This window comes from Gorilla gorilla, chromosome 16 (assembly GCF_029281585.2).
Source record: "Gorilla gorilla gorilla isolate KB3781 chromosome 16, NHGRI_mGorGor1-v2.1_pri, whole genome shotgun sequence".
In the NCBI taxonomy this organism is placed as follows: domain Eukaryota; kingdom Metazoa; phylum Chordata; class Mammalia; order Primates; family Hominidae; genus Gorilla; species Gorilla gorilla.
In genome coordinates, this window is record NC_073240.2 from 18,248,184 (window position 1) to 18,264,778 (window position 16,595).

Consider the following 16,595-nt stretch of genomic DNA (forward strand, 5'->3'; position numbering starts at 1 on the left):
TAGAACAGTCATTTATTTCTATAAATGTTCTTTATGTAGCTTTCCTAGTTCCACATTTAAGAAGATAAATATGGGGATCTACACAGGTCTCAGTAAATAATAGTTCTTGATTAATAATGCATTTATTATAAAGCTTCAAGTTTAAAGTAGAATTTTGCTCAGCCTACATATCTTTTATGGTCAGGCTGCTCTAATTATGTAATACCCAGTTAAATTTCAATTTCAGAAAAATAAGGAATAATATTTTAGTATAAGCATGTCCCAAATATTGTATGGGATATACTTACACTGAAAAAAGTATTTGTTTATCTGAAATTTCAAATTAACTGGGCATGCTATATTTTCTGTGGCAACCTGTTTTATAGAGAACAGAGTAAGTCAGCTGAATTTTAGAATACTTAACCCTAACCTGGTGTTCTAGGTCTTTCCTTTTTGTAATTATTATTATTATTTGGAGTTAGGGTCGTGCTCCATCACCCAGGCTGGAGTGCAGTGGCACAATCACAGTGCCCTGCAGCCTTGAACTTCTGGGCTCAAGTGATTCTGGCACCTCTGCCTTTGCCTCCCAAGTAGCTAGTACCACAGGTACATGGGCCCAGCTAATTTTTTTTTTTCTCATAGAGACAGGGTCTCTGGCTGGTCTGGAACTCCTGGGTTCAAGCAATCCTCCCACCTCTGCCTTTACTTCCCAAATAGCTGAGACCACAGGCACACGCCACCACCATACCCAGCTTATTTTTTGTCAGGTTAGTGCAAGAGTAATTGCGGGTTTTGCCATTGAAAGTAATGGCAAAACCAGCAATTACTTTTTGCACCACCCTAATAATTTTTTGTGGAGACAGGGTCTTGCCCTGTTGTCTAGGCTGATTTCCAGCTCCTGGGCTCAAGTGACCCTCCTGCCTTGGCCTCTAAAAGTTCTGAGATTACAGATGAAAGCCACTGCACCAAGCTACTTTGTATAATTTTTAACATAAACATAAATATTTTGAGAAATAGAAATGTTAAAACTATTGGAGGAAAATATATTGTAAAGTATACAATAGAAAAAAATCAAACAAAATACAAAAAATACAACAAAAAATTATCAAAATATTCAGAGGAACAAAACAAAATCTAGTTTTACAATCTTCAGAATTCAATCCCATTATATCAAACATATAAAGAAACATATTCAAAGAAAAAGGCAATCAATAGAGACTAACCTCGAGATGACCCAGATGTTGGAATTAGTGTGGATTTTTAAAGTAGTTAGTTATTGTAATTCTTACTAAAATCAAAATCCCAAAAACCCTTAAAATAAATGGATAGGAAATCACAGCAGAGAAGAAGAAACTACAATAATAACAGGCTCAAGTGGAAATTCTAGAAGTGAGAAAGTTTTCAAAATTAAAAAATAGTAATCAGTTGTGTTCAGGAGCAGCTTGGAGGTGGAAAAGAGTCAATGAACCTTAAAATACAATTGAAATGATTCAATCTGAAAAATGTGGGCAGTCATAGGTTGGGGTGAGGGAGCTTTTCCTTTGATTAATGCTTTTAGGTAATCTTGGTTTTGATAAGATTACTAGACTGATCCGTCAGGGGCATGCTAAGCCAGAGTTTATCTTGGTTTCAGTAGTGCTTTAAACAAACTCATATCCTTGTGTACAAGATGGAAGAAGAGTGGACCAGATGACAATATTTAGATGCAGTCATTCTTAACCTCCGTTGCTCTCCCAGTGGTCTAGCTGGGGTTTGTATAAAGTGGAATGGGAGGAATAGGGAAGGAGCCCACACCAACCCTCTCCCCTTGTCCACTTGTCCTGTTTCACTAGTGGATAAAGTCCACGGAAACAGGCAAGTTATTTTAAATCTGTATCTTCTGTTGTCAAGATCTGTAATCAGTTCTGCTCCCTGGACTGGGGACAGGAACCAGGGAACATGAGGGTGAACGGGTTGACATGGAGTCCAGGAACACACTGTGCCTACATGCAGAATGTTTGTGCCAGGAAAGCCAGTCAGCAGGCAGATTGTCTCAGATACCAAGCTAGTGTTGTGAAGCAAGATTCAGTCTCTTGAAGGCGTGTTCCTCATTCTGCGGTTTGTATCGCTTGCTCAGAATGACCTGGAGTACTTGTTAAAATGCAAATTTTGAGCCCAATCCTAGACCTCCTAAGCCTGCATCTCTACGGATGGGTCTCAGTAGTCGATATTGGAAATGTGCAGGTTCCTAGGAGATGCTTATGCATATAGATTTGAACTGTTGTGTTTAAGGGTTAGGGAGCTGGCAAAAGCAAGGAATAGACCAAGCCCTTGGGTGGGAAGGCTCCACAACCTTGACACTGTTAGCATTCTGGGCGGAACAGGATTCTGCTGCATGCTTTGCAGCATCCCTAGCCTCTACTCTCTAACACCGTATTCCAGTTGTGAAAACCAAAAATGTCCCCTCAGAGGCAAAATAGTCACCAGTTGGGAACCGGAACCACTGCTTTGTGGGATCAGAGTGGTTACTTTGTTCCCAATCCAAGGATCAGAACACACGATGAGAGAAAGTCCAGCTATTGGAACTGGAGTGCCAAGTTGAAGCTAGACCTACAACAAAAGCTCCAAAAGCTCCTTTATAGGGCTGATCCCATGCCTCAGCTACCTAGCTTCTACAGATGCCATGTAACTCTAGATTTGGTGACAGAAGGAATTTAAGGCTAGAACTAGATAGGGTCTTTCAAGTTAGGCCAGCACACAACGTGGACTTTTGACATCATCCAGATGCTTGAACCAACCTCAGTCCTGAGGCAGAATTTCCCGTAGCATCTGATACACAGCCTGGATTTGGAGCACTCACTGGGATTAGATGCCACGGGAATATTGTGTTTAGGAACTCTGAAAGAGACAGGCTTCAACAAAGCAGACCTAAGCAACACGTAGCGTCTGAACTTCTTTATCAGCTTCCATTCCAGCCCACGAAGACAAAAGCGTCACATACATACCCAGTGTGGCAAACCTGTCCTCAGTAGGGAGTTTCCCCAGTACTACTCTCCCCTCTGTTCTGAGCCTACTTGCTCCTTTGTAATGTTTCCACTTTCTGTCCCACTCCCTAATAGATGATTTGTCCTCTCTGTCCAGCCCCCTAGTTCTGATATTTGGATTGTCTGTGATCTGGGTAGTACTTAGGAGGTAGAAACAAAGCCTTGTTGATTGGATTGGGAGTTTCTAACTTTCTATGAAAGGCACTGATTAAGCATCTATTGTTTAAAGTAAAGTAAGATTATGATCCATTAAGAAAGATTCCACAAGTAGCGCAGGAAGAATTGGTTTCTAGTACACTTCATGCTTCAGGACAGGAAATCCAGAAAAAAATTCTGTGGTACGTTAAATATGTACTGTAAGTTTCATTTCCATGTGAAAAACTGTAGTTAGCTAAAAAGTACATCCATGAAGAATCCTGATTAAACTTGTTTAATCCTTGTTATACTAGCTACTAGCTAAACAATAATTTCACAACTACTCAAGAACTCTGTAAAAGCATTTCCTCTGAATATTTTATTCAGAAAAAAAACACAAAAAGATAAGACAGAAACAAAAATCCCGGTCATCTGCAGTATCTGTCGGCTTTCAATTTGGTTCTCTTGTTTAAATAAAGAAAAATAGTAAAATTAATCTATGTAAAACATGCCATATATATTCAACTGCTACTAAATATAAAAAGCTTTAAAACTGTGTGTTCAGTTTTGGTTATTGTATTACCACAACACTTATATTAAAACATGTATACTTTTAAATTTGGTTTCCATAAAAAATGGATTCTAATCTTATAAAAGTTATTTCCTAATGTTCAATAAATGTTGCCTAAGGGCTTTTCAATCCAAATAGCAATTTTAATTATTCTGGAATTTAAGGGTGCTCTAAATTTCCATTTAACAGGGTGAGAATGCTGTATTATTACAAGTGAAAAAAGTTACAGGACATAGAGCTTATTCCGTTTTAGAGTCCATATCCTGATAATATTTTATATCCTCTTCTTGATTTCTTACAACTAGATACATATTCATTTGCTCAGCTGGAAAAAATTCTTAACATTATTTACTGACTTTAGGTATGAACTCTACCAGCTAGTTAACAGGAAATATGTAATTAAACATTGCCTTTATCAAGTAATGTAAAAAAAGGGTAAGAGTAACTTTGCAACATAGGACTTGAATGAGCAGCTGGTGATTATCAAAATCTGGCACTTAATTGATTTATATTTGTACACTGACAGCTAAACATCTTTACCTGTTTTTCTATGTTGTAAATCTAGGACATCACTTATCTACATAGGAAGAGTAATAAATATTAATAATGTGCTATGATAAACATCCTGCACTCTTCCAAATCTTACAATAAAACTGCTTCAATTTCACTTATTTAGCTTTTATACTTAGTTTTTTAGTTGATCTATGCTTATTTTAAGGAATCTGAACTACTCTAACAGAATCCACATAATTTTTGTATTAGTCAAACTGCTTCTTTCTAATTCTGGTTCTAATAGTTATAAAAAGATAATGATAAATTTATGAAGTAGATACAGTCAAACCTGAATTTCTTAAAGTATATACTTAGAATTGGTTATAATTTTTAGATATTCTTTCTTGACAGTCTTTTCCCAAACTCATGATGTCCTCTCTAGGTAATATTGCCACACTCATAAATTATAAATAAAGACAAAAATGTGAAAACTACAGTAATTTAAGAGAATATAGGTTTTCTACATGCCATTTGTATTGGCTACTGAAAATAGTGAAAATAAGTAAATAGCTACCTGTCCAGAAGCGTTTCATGCAAAAATCCATCTTTCTGAGCCTTTTTAAGAATTTTACTGTATTCTTTACTTATTTTAAGTTTGTGGTCTTGGAAGCTCTGAAATTTCTTTCTGCAAAGAAAATGTCTTCATTGAAAAATACCTCAAACTCTGATTATACATATTTACTATTAAATTTATAAATACTGTTAATTTCTTTTTCACTTCTTAAAAAAGTCTAATTGTAGGCCAGGCGCAGTGGCTCACGCCTGCAATCCCAGCACTTTGGGAGGCCAAGGCAGGCAGATCATTCGAGGTCAGGAGTTCGAGAACAGCCTGGCCAACATGGTGAAACCCCGTCTCTACTAAAAATACAAAAATTGGCCGAGGGCAGTGGCTTGCGCCTGTAGTCCCAGCTACTCGGGAGGCTGAGGCAGGAGAATCACATGAACCTGGGAGGCGGAGGTTGCGATGAGCCAAGATCATGGCACTGCACTCCAGTCTGGGGGACAGAGCGAGACTCCGTCTTGGGGGAGAAAAAAAAGTCTAATTGTATTTTTTTAATAAGCTGGAGCTTTTGAACAACAAGATGAACTTTGTGACCTCTCAAGAGGAGGGCCACTCATTGACTGGGTAACACAAGAACCCACTTCTATTAGGGCATGCTGGCTGGAGTCCCCTGTGTCCTGGCCAGAGAACAGCCTTTGACTGCCATCACGCCCATTCTATGAATGAATAGAGAGGGTGACTAACCCGACTGAGTAGCTTTGGGAGCTGGTAGGATGATTAGGAAAACTGAACCCTCAAGAAAAGAAAAGAATTTAGCTCAGTGCTCTGTCCTAGAGGCTACATCGTGTTGCCTCTTCTTGTCCATCAGTTTTTATTTTTTCAGACGGGATCTTGCTCTGTCACCCAGGCTGGAATGCAGTGGTGATCAGAGCTCACTGCAGCCTTGAACTCCTGGGCTCAAACAATCCTCCTGTCTCAGCCTCCCAAGTAGCTGGGCCTACAGACATGCACCACCATCCCCAGCTAATTAGGTAATTTATTTTGAAAGCACTTTGAGAAGCACTTCACTGTCAAATCTGTAGGTCTAAAAGGAAAAGCATACACACACGTAATTGATTTCACATTGTTTTATATTTCCTTTGTCTTCTTCTGGAATGTCATCTTTTTTCTTTGTTTCTCTTTCAGCACAGGATCTAATCTAGATATTGGAAAAGAGAATCCAGTGGGTTATATGTTTATCTTCCACCTTCCCCACTTTACGTATCACATAAGAATATTCGAGATGATTTCCTATGCAGAAGAAAAAATTAACTGAGCAACTATATTCAGAAAAAGACAGGTTCTGGCTATGCGTTTTTAATTCATATATATAATCTATATGAGTAAGTGCTATCACATGCTTCCTCCGCAGCCCTTGTGTCAGAAACACTACAGACAAAATTATTTCAGAAACATTTTACACATCAGATCCTGCTAGGCAATAAAGAAATCATTCATTTAATTTCATCCTCCAAGTGAATACACTAGGATCAAATTATCCCTAGTAGACAAGTATTCATTTGATCAGACTGAAAGCTTAATAGCTATTTTACATTGCACAGACTATTATCAAAGTATTAAAACTTTTAACATTACACAACTTGTTTTTAATTAATTGGAACCCACCTCTTTTACTGGCTTCTTATAGTCTCCTAAGTTTGGACAGATGTTTACTATCACATGTCATAAGTTAATTGATCTGCATTCAACAATTAGGATCACCCACAGAACAGGCAATTGGCAATGGTAAGGACTCATGTCTCCTAAATGATCTCTGTGGCCAGAGTCCAGTTCCAGGGCTGCTTAGAAAGTGATGACAAATAACGTGTTTGTGCCAATGACATCTTTGTGACAGTTTTGATTAGAGGGGTCCCAGACCTGAAAACATTCCCTGCTAGGGCCTGTAACACAATGCTACCTTTAGTAAGAGGGATCTGTGTTCTGGTAGATAAGGCAAGGTCATAAAGGTGAAGGGCTGACAGAGATTAGGAGAGCCTGCAATTAAATGGTATGAAAAGAGTCCTAAATAATCACTGTTCAGAGCTTCCAAGTACTTGACTAACCAAAGAGACCCAGAAAACTTTGTATTTCATCTGAAAATTGCTTTAAATTGTGAAAAACACAATCTTTGTGTAAGTTTCTTTGTATCTTTGTATAAGTGCAAAGCACTGCACATATACTTGTAATTGTTGCCTTCAATAACACTTTTGTGATGATATCCAGATGAAAAACAATTTACACATGATACAATAAAATATAAATAAATAAAATTAAATGTAATCACAAACCCATCTGCATTTCCTCAATGACCTGTTTCCTGAGAAGCAATGTGCTATGAAATACTGAGAGTGACCTCTGGAGTCAGCTGGGCCTGGGTACACATCCTGTCTTACCACACCTTGAAATCACTGTGATTTCCATGAACTGACTGACAAAAACCACGAGGATGTAAGGAGGGTCAGAGGCTGTCTTCCTGTCTGTAAGGCTGAGCTCATATCCACCTCACAGGAGCATTATGGAAATTCAAGACTACAACGCATGTGCCGGATGCATGCAACGAAAAAATATAACATTTCACTTCTCTAACTGTAAGAAAAACCTACATTTTAGATTGAAATTGTTTGAGCTTTAGATTTGAAATTATCTGAAATCAAGACTATTCTAAAAAGAAAATCAAACATATGACCGGAAATCTAACATGAAGCACGTACAGAGAATTGATAGATGCTTTTAAATTACACTAGTAGTAGAGAAAAATGTAACATTAATTTTTATGCTCTAATTATAAGAACGAAGGGCATTTTAGAAAAGGCATTTGCCCCCTCTCTTAGAGCCTTCCACTCTGGCCCCCACAATGCCTTACAGAGCAAACCTGGGTCAGACTGGATGCAACCTGTGATTCCCAACAGAGACAAACAAAGCAAGTTTCAGGATGCTCAGTACTGCGATGGAATGCCAAGACACAGAAAAGCCATGTGTCAAGAAGGGGGGAGTTATTCTTTAGACACATCCTGGTATATGTTTATCATTAAAGATCAGTGGCTTTTGTAAGTCTAAAAAATTAAGCCTTAAATGTTTTCATCACACTCCAGTTAACTACCTGATTAATCTAGGTTATATTAACAGTATTATTTAGAATTTCACCTTGAAATGAAGATGTCTGTATAACATTTACAATGTTGTAAAACAAAGAGTAGAATTAGGGAGGCCACAGTCTACTGGTGCAATAGCTAATGCGTCTGACTATGGATGAGGGAATTTAGCCTGGAATAAGGAACTTTTATTTCCAGCTTAGTGATGCACACAAATTTTAAAAATAAAATAAAATCATGTTTTATGTGATTCATGTTTCTCCTAATGCAAAGAAGATGGGTACTATTAATAAAAATATTTTTAAAATGTAAGGGCTAAGGCCCCAGAAGTTCTGCTATGATTTTTTATGTTTCATAGAGTGATTATCATCACAGAAGCTCAAGCATTACATAAATACAAACGTGTATACCCCGACCTGGTAATTCTGCTTCTGGAAATTTATCTTCAAGTCCACCCGCACATCTACAAATTGATGCATATTCAATATTATGTACTTCAGCACTGTTTATAAGAGCAAAAGACTGGAAACAGCCTAAATTTCCATCTACAACAGACTAAATACAGATACATCCCTAAAATGGAATATTATGTAGCTGTTAAAAAAGAGAAAGAGAGAAAGAGAGGAAAAGCAAGAAAAAGAGAAAACTTTCTACATTCAAACTAATAGTAGAAAACTCTCCAAGATACAATTTTAAGGAAAAAAAATCAAAGTCGAGAAGACTATAGAGGAGGCTGCCTTTAGTGTAAAACAGTTGAAAATTATAAATATATTCATATGTTTATAAAGAAATTTTAGGAGGCTATAAAAAAACAAAGGGAAAGAGGAACAGGAGGTGGGAAACAGGTGAGTAAGATGCATGGCAGGCATATGTCTTCAACTTCATATGCTTTTATTTAAAAATGTTGGACCACGTGTACACGTTATCTATTTTAAAAATTAGATTTTAAAGTACAAGCAAGAAAACAAGAAAATGAAAGCTTAAAAAGAGCATGTGGAACTACCAGAAAAAGATACTAATCCATGGAGATAATGGCAAGGTAGCTCCTAGATGCACTGATTTCTCTACCACATTGTATAAACAAGCCATCAACTATGGGATTTATAATTAAAAATGACTCTATTTGAAACACCACATTATAAAAAGCCATTAACAAATCTTTAAAGTGACTGTAAATGATGACTTAACATTTTAAAGAGATACAGTCACATCGCATGTGTGAATGCAGTCATCTGTATAAAATGTCATCATTACCTTGATCATTTCTTCTTCTCCTGCTGTTTTACTTTTTGCTTCTATGTCCCCTGCTTAACTGCATCTAATAAAGCAGCTATTTGAGGCCGACAAAGCCATTTTCCCCTAAGTGAAACAAAATAACAAAATAGCCATGAGGATTCTTCTTGTAGAAGAAACATTAAGTGTTTACACTGAATTAATTTTTCCTCCCTGATTTAAAAATCACAGAAAAGAACTTAGAGAAAAACCTGAAAAATATAATACAAGAACATATAGAAAAGGAAACCAAAATCACCTTTCATTTTACTATTCAGAGATTACCACAATAAATATTTGTAGCGTATCTTCCTAGTAGGACTATTCTAATTAGATGAGGTAGGATTGCTTCCTTTCTAAAAGACCTACTGAAGATAAAACTGATTTAGTTCTGTTTGAAAAATTAACTTTAAAGAGGAGAACATAATTATGAATGCATACTTTATTGAAATATTAGCATTTTAAGTAAAATTTATTTTCTTCACAATTAGAAAACATGAAAAGGTATATACAATGCCTCTGGTGTTTTTAATTTAAGAATCAATGTCTGAGGGACTTTCGTGTGTGAAAATAAATATTCATATACATTTTTAGTTGTTTAATGTTTGATGTATTACACTGCTTTCTATTAAACAAAACTTTAAAAACTGATTTTCTTGTGTATCTAAATCTGGGTTATAAATTTGGTTAGCTTAACTCCCGTAACAAATATAACGTTTATTTATAACTTGTATTTGGTTATTCTTTTGGAAAACTTGGAATACCATAACATTTAGACAAAATATTTATAAATACAATGATTACAAAATATGTTAACCTTATATCACATCCAGTTAAAAACGTGCTGATAACATCGATTTAATTTCTTAGTCAAGTCACAAGGGCTGGGTGGTCTCTCATCTGGATGGCTCCGGGTGAGCCCTGGAACATGGTGGTGGGGTCCAAGGCGATTTAAACCTGTGTCACAGATTATTCAGCTGAGCCCTTTTTGCAAGAGAATTTTAAGACCCTCTTTCATTTAAATTTAAATTTTTGAAACTTAGTGTCCTTCCTAAAAATAAAATGAAATGAACTTTCCTAAAGTGTTGTATTATTGATACTATCTAAGTCATCATCCTGGCCTTATGAAATATTGGCATTTTCTACTGGTGTAACTTTTATTAGAAGCATTTCATCGTAACTAGTAGGATCACCTCAAAGGGGTTGCAACACATTAGCAGGTAGTGAAATCAATGTAGTGTTTCCTGAATGGTATTGGGTGGGTGGGGGGGGGGGGGGAAAGGAAAACACACAGACACACAGAGGAATGGTAAAAGAGAATAAGAAATGCCAAAGTGCATAACACATGGATAAGTAAGTATTGTTAAGTACAACTCTTGCTTCAGTTATACATATGTGTGTGCTGGGCTGCAATGTAAAAATGCATTTCTCAATGGATTGGGTCAAAATACTTTTCAAGTCACTGACTTAAGATTTTATCCTAGGGGATGAGGAAATTAGTCTAAGTGATTACCTCTTTCTGGTGGGATGTTTGTTTAATCTGTCATCTCAGAAAACACTGCTGAGTTCCTATTTTCAGTTCATTATTGTATACTACCAAAGCTGCTACTCAAAGGCTGAGCTTATCTTCTATTTGCTTGTTCTGCGTGGTGCCCACTGGTCCTTACTGTTTTTGATATAGTTATCTACTTTTTAAAGACAGTTTAGCACTCACATACTTTTGTTCAATCTTTACTTCTCACACAGAAAAAGGAAATTATGTATTCTGTATCAACAAAGATTTAACAAAACATCCATATACTACAACTACTTACTAAAATTAAGAATTAGTATACTATCTTTTTTCTTATATTAAATCTTTTCATACACTATTTTAAGCTTATGAACTGAAAGTCTTTTAGAGATAATTTACTTCAATGAACTATTATTATTTATATTTTATATGCAAATTGTCACAACTTGGTCTTAGCTAGCTCCACTGTTCGCTTACAGTCTGTAATGTTTCTGAAAGCATCCATGATTTCTGCTACAAAGAAGATACTTAGGAACTATTATGTTTTCCTACTCTGTGACCTAAAATTGACTGGTTCTTCAATGGAAATGAGATCCATATCTAGGCACTAAGGGTATACAGAAATAATTGTGGGCAAAAGTACTAATGCTATTTTTGTTGCACTATATTTTGAGACCTCTTTAAGGCTCTTTGTTCTTACCGATTTATTCCTATTTAATGTATTATACTATTGCATCCTACTTTTTCTTTTTAAATATGTTATGATTGACTGTTACAGACTTTCTGTTAAATTGACAGGGAGTTTTTATAAACAATAACAGCACTTACATTTTTAAGGACTGGTTCCCATTGTTCTCTTGGTCCAATTGCATCTGAACGCCCAACAACAAGTTCACCTGAATTTATACCAAGATATTTTCCATAGCCAGATTTCAGGGTGATTCTGTACATTAATAAGACAGATAAAAGTTAAAAACTGAGAGAAAATTAATTATAGGGCATCAAAACAGGACATGTGTATGTGTGTGGGTGTGTACATATCTAAAATTTCAGACTGGACATATTCCAAGTGTTCAAAAGATGCATGTGGCTGAGTGGTGACTCACTCCTGTAATCTCTGTGCTTTGGGAAGGCAATGGGAGAATTGCTTGAGGCAAGAAGTTCAAGATCAGCCTGGACAACATAGTGAGACCCCATCTCTACAAAAAATTTAAGAAGTTAGCTGGGCATGGTGGTGTGCACATGTAATACCAGCTACTTGGGAGGCTGGTGAAGGAGGAGTGCTTGAGCTCAGAAATTTGAGGTTATAGTGAGCTATGATCACACCACTGCCCTCCAGCCTGGGTGACACAGTGAGACTATGTGCCTTCAAAAAAAAAAAAAGCTACATGTGACTGGTTGTTGCCATATTGGACACTGCAGATTTAAATTTAGTTTTATATTTTGCTTTTTTAATATAAACATTGTACCTTATATATTACATAACAAATATTTTCAAAATTCATCATTCTTCAATTATACTTCTTTAGTTATAAACTTCAATAATAAATTACTAAAATTATGTCATCAAACTGTTTTCCAGAAAATGCTGCTTCCATTTACATTCTTACCTCAAATTAACAGAGTATGTTTTGTATCCTGGATTTTTTTTTAAACATTATGACTCTAAAAAAATACTCGAAAACCTGATATGAAAAAAACAGTATCCTATTAATTTGCATTTTAGTAGTTAACTAGAATAACAATTGTTTTTCTTTTCCTTTCCTTTTTACTTTTTAGATTATCTGGTAATGTCCCTTGTCCATTTTTCTATTCAGATCTGATTGTTCACAATTTTTCTACTGGGGTCTTCAGTGCTATGAATTCTATACAAGATACATTTGAACAGTAAGAACTCACTGCCTATTAAGATTGTTGCAAATATTTTCCTCATTTGTCAGTTGATTTTCTTTATAATCCTTTTCTGTTTATAATTGTAAAGCAGTTTAAAACTATTGAATTTTTTCTTCCTCTGCTTTTATTCTTTGTCTTTCACCCTACTTATCAGTCTTTCAAAGAAAGAATAGAAATAATCATCTTAACGTGATTTTTTAAAATTATGATTTCTTTTACCTTACCAAGAATCTCCTCGGATGCCAGAATTGACTTTTACTCCTTTATACGTTAATGATTGTATAACAGAAATCATTATCATGTTGATGTAACCAATTACTAAAATATGTAAATTCACTTTCAGTATCTTTTACCCAAAGAATCATTCTATACTTCTGCACAAGGTGAGAATAAAAAAGGTTAATTTATAAAATGACTGTAACAACAGTGAGTAAAAATATTCTTTTGGTCATTATGATACTGTAACATTCTCTGCTGGTTTTGACAATATTCCTTTTTTTAGTCTTCCTGTTTGTCTTTAGACTTCCAAACAGTGAGTTTAAATATCATACCAACAGTGAACCAGGTTTTGTACTATTTGATATATTTTTTAATCTATCTTATTTGGTGTGTGAAATTATTAATCTTCATTTTTTAACTTACATATCTTTTTTCCAGCCTAGCATTATATATTGATAGGAAATCCACTAAAAGTAGATCACAAAATCTACTTCTCAAAAAAGCTATTTCATTTTTTATATCAAAATTACTGTGGGCTTAAGACAGATACTAAAATTTTTAATGAATACAATTAAATTTTTAAAATCACTGGTTACTAATTATATTACAACATAAGCTCACCTGGAATCAGATAATTTGACAGCCGTAAACTGCTCTGGAGGACTAGGGCCCTCATCAACTATTGGAGAAAAAACATTTGAAAATACATTTGACGTTTGCTATAAATATAAAGATATTATTTTGCTTTAAAAATGTGGCTATTTTCTTCTGCAATTAAATGTAAGAATATTCAGATATACTGATGTCACTGTAATACTGTATCTTTGGAATCAAGATCTATTTTACCTTCTTTTAACTACAGTGCTAATTTTATACACTGAGTAAGACAGGGTGATATAATGTTTATTTAATAACTTTCGAGATAGCTTCTCTTTATGTTTTAAAATACAGTCATAAATAAGCACTTATTTAAAAAAGCTAAATGCTTTCATTTATTCAATGGATGGCCTTGCTGACCAAATGATACTGCTTTTTATCTTCTAATTACTTCGTATCTCATTAGTGCTTCCTCTAATGGGCTAAAGAAAATGAGGAAACTTCAAATTGTTAAATGCACCCAGGTTAGTTTTGGTAATAGGTCTGAATAAAAAAGTAATTCAAACATGTTTGACTCAAATAGGTTTTCTTTTTTCCTTCCATTTACTATTTTAATTATTCATATTCTTTTGATTTCCAAAGATACTCTTCTGGAACGACACGGAATGTTTTCAAATGCTTATATTAGAAAGAGGGACTTGCCAATGGCTGGTAAGTATTAAGGAATTAAAAAAATGGAAGAGTCAAATGCAATGGTTCCATTCCTTTGGAAAATGTTTGAGACAAGTTAGAGTTTGGCCTAAGTGAATGAATGTCCTAAAATCTACACTTGTGGCAGGATCTTCCCTTCCAGACACAAACCTTCTTTGTGTGGGGCTCCCAGGGTAAAAAGTCCATTGTCGAGTGCATGTATATAGGTTCCCTCATCCATTTCAATGGCTATGGTTCCTGAAATTTCACCAAAGTTTGTTACTGTCCACCAGATTCCTAAAAAATAAAATTGATATTTCTACTTTATATTTTAGTTTTGACACAGAGTTCTTTTTTATTATAACTTAGTTTTAAAAACTTTCTATTTTGCAGTCGTAAGAAATAATACAAAGATCTCACATATCCTTTACTCTCTTTGTCTCAATGATGACATCTTGCATAAGTATCATACATTGTTAGAATCAGGAAACTGACACTGATATAATCCATGAAGCTTATTCAGATTTCACCAGTTTTACATGTACTTGTTTGCATGTATGTGCACAGATTCATGCGACTACCAGCACAGTCAGGATTAGGTTTTTAAAATACAAAATAGCAACATACAGCCAGGCATGGGGGTGCATGCCTGTAAACCCAGCTACTCGGGGAGCTGGGAAAGAGGATCACTTGAGCCCAGGAGTTCAAGGTTATAGTGAGCTATGATCACACCACTGCACTCTAGCCTGAGTGACAGAGCAAGGTCCTGTCTCAAAAAAAGACCAAAACAAAACAAAAGGCAACATGTGAAGGTACAAAGTGATATATGGAGAACGGTCTCTCTCATGATAGACCCCAGCCATCTATTCATGCCTGCTTTCCAGAGGCAATGTCTATCATAATGCTGACCTCGTGACCCACCCGCCTCTGCCTCCCAAAGTGCTAGGATTACAGGTGTGAGCCACTGCGCCTGGCCAGTAATCTTAACTACGATTTTAGATTGAAAGTAAAATGAGCAGAATCTATGTCTATGTATACTAATTCCCAATTTGCCAATAGAAATGTTAGATTCTAACAAAAATTATTTTAGCAGTTGTCATAAAAGTTTATATCTTAACGTTAAAAAATATGCTCAAACCTCCTCCTAAATTGTACTTTAACTAGAGTAGAAATGAGTCAATCATTAACTGGATATGACATATTAAGGAATACTTGTTAATTTTACAAGGTCTGATAATGACATAGTATAACGTATAAAAGTAAAGAACAAAACAGGTGATGAGAGAAAGACATACCACGTTAAGAAATGTACATTTATGTGCTTATGGGTAAAATGATGTAATATCTGTGATTTTACTTAAAATTTTCTAGGAAAAATTGTGTGTGGGAGTGTTTATGAAATGAAACGAGATTGGCAAAATATTGATAATTAATGCTGGGGCCTGGGCACATGAGGGACTCATTATATTCTTCTATGTATGGATTAGTTTGGATATTTCCATAATAAAAAGGTTTTAAAGATTCAGTTAATTCCACTGCACATAATTTTCTATTCAACTAAACATTTCATACTTTTCATAATCAATTTTAAAATATATAAAATTTTAGCTAAAATGAAGTTGGACCCTTATCTAACACCAAACACAAAAAGTAACTTAACATAGACCAAAGACCTAAATGTAAGAGCTAAAGTTAGAAAACTTTTAGAAGAAAATGGGAAAAGCTTCACGACAATGAATTTGGCAATGATTTCTTATATAGAACATCAAAGGCACAGGCAACAAAAGAAAACACAGACAAACTGGACTTCATCAGAATTAAAAACTTTTGTGCATCAAGAACCACTGTCAACAGAGTAAAAGGTAACCCAGAGAATGGAGACAATATTTGTAAACTACATACATTATAAGGAATTAATATCCAGACTATATAGAGAACTCCAAAAAGACAAATACCACAATTCAAAACTGGGCAAAGGATATACACGGACATTCCTCCAAAGATGAGATACAAATGGTCAGTAAGCACTCAAAAAGACGCTCAACATCACTAGTCACTAGGGAAATATAAATCAAAACCATAATGCAATGCCACTTCACACCCATTAGAATGCTATTATCAAAACAAACAAAAAACAGAAACCAAGAAAACCAGAAAAACAAATGTTGGGCAGGATGTGGAGAAACTGAAACCCTCTGCAATGCTGGTGGGAAGGTAAAATGGTGCATGTATTTAAATGCCACTGAAGTGTACACGTAAAAATAGAAAAATTGGCAAATTCTATATTCTGTATATTTTACCTCCACACACACACAAAACCAATGCAGAAAAAGAAAATTAATCAAAATTAAAATTTCAGCTAAAGACGATTAGAAAGCAATAAAACTAATGACAATTTAGGTGATTGAGTTATAGCTACAATTGTTTTCAGTAAAGGAAATAATGCTTTATTCAGAATCATTATGAACAGTGTTATGATTAGCAAGTCTTTCTTATAAACGTAATAGTTAATAATTTT

The 16,595-nt window shown here is 35.1% G+C and overlaps 1 pseudogene; it reads right to left on the reverse strand.

Moving 5' to 3' along the window:
* Positions 1-16,595, reverse strand: part of LOC129526948 (protein FRG1-like) — a 37,294-nt pseudogene that overhangs the window by 11,854 nt on the left and 8,845 nt on the right.